Source organism: Tupaia chinensis, unplaced genomic scaffold (assembly GCF_000334495.1).
Source record: "Tupaia chinensis unplaced genomic scaffold, TupChi_1.0 Scaffold000612_1, whole genome shotgun sequence".
Classification (NCBI taxonomy): domain Eukaryota; kingdom Metazoa; phylum Chordata; class Mammalia; order Scandentia; family Tupaiidae; genus Tupaia; species Tupaia belangeri.
This window is the reverse complement of record NW_006160131.1, coordinates 4365547-4366159: the sequence shown is the minus strand read 5'-3', so window position 1 is coordinate 4366159 and position 613 is coordinate 4365547. Positions and strand designations below refer to the sequence as shown.

Here is a 613-nt window from a genome sequence, read left to right as displayed (position 1 = left end):
CACCGTGCGATCCCGAGGACCTTCGCTCTCGCGTCCCGTCCTCCCGGGTTTGCTCGGCCTCGTACTCACCAGGAGCGGATTTAACGCGCTTCCGTGCAGGCCTCCAGCTGCCGTCCTCCATCCGTCCATTCGCCCACCAGGCGATTGCTCCCTGCCAGCCCTCGGTGGGGCCCCGGGGACTGACAGATAATGAGTAAGGCTTGGCCTCTGCCTGGCAGCTCCCCCTGGGTGGGTGGGGACGGGGGTCAGAGAGCCGTGCGGAAGGTGACAGGACTGAGGTGGGGGAGCAGGTCATCTGCTGTTAACCGAAAATGGAGAAAGAAACCAATCAGCCCGCGTTCGTGCGGTTCTTCCGGTTGGTGGCTTTTTTCTATTTAAAACTGAAACCCAGTTTGTGTCTAAAGTAAAAGGCTTCATAATAGCAGAGCGTGCACAGGGATTGGGGCCCTTCCCTCCGTCCTCCCCAGAGGCTACAGCGATCCATGGCCCTTGGGTGTCTTTCCAGATCCTTCTGCATATTCACATAGGCACAGGGGTGTCTGCCCCTGCCCCGATTCCTAGAAACCCACCCCACGCCCCGGTCTGGGGCTCGGCTCTTCCCCCTTCACCATCT

The 613-nt window shown here is 60.2% G+C and overlaps 1 protein-coding gene across 5 annotated transcripts in view; it reads left to right on the top strand.

Annotated features, from left to right (window-relative positions):
- ERGIC1 (endoplasmic reticulum-golgi intermediate compartment 1) overlaps positions 1-613 on the top strand; it is a 102355-nt gene that overhangs the window by 84830 nt on the left and 16912 nt on the right. The gene's annotated exons all lie outside the window — the stretch shown is intronic.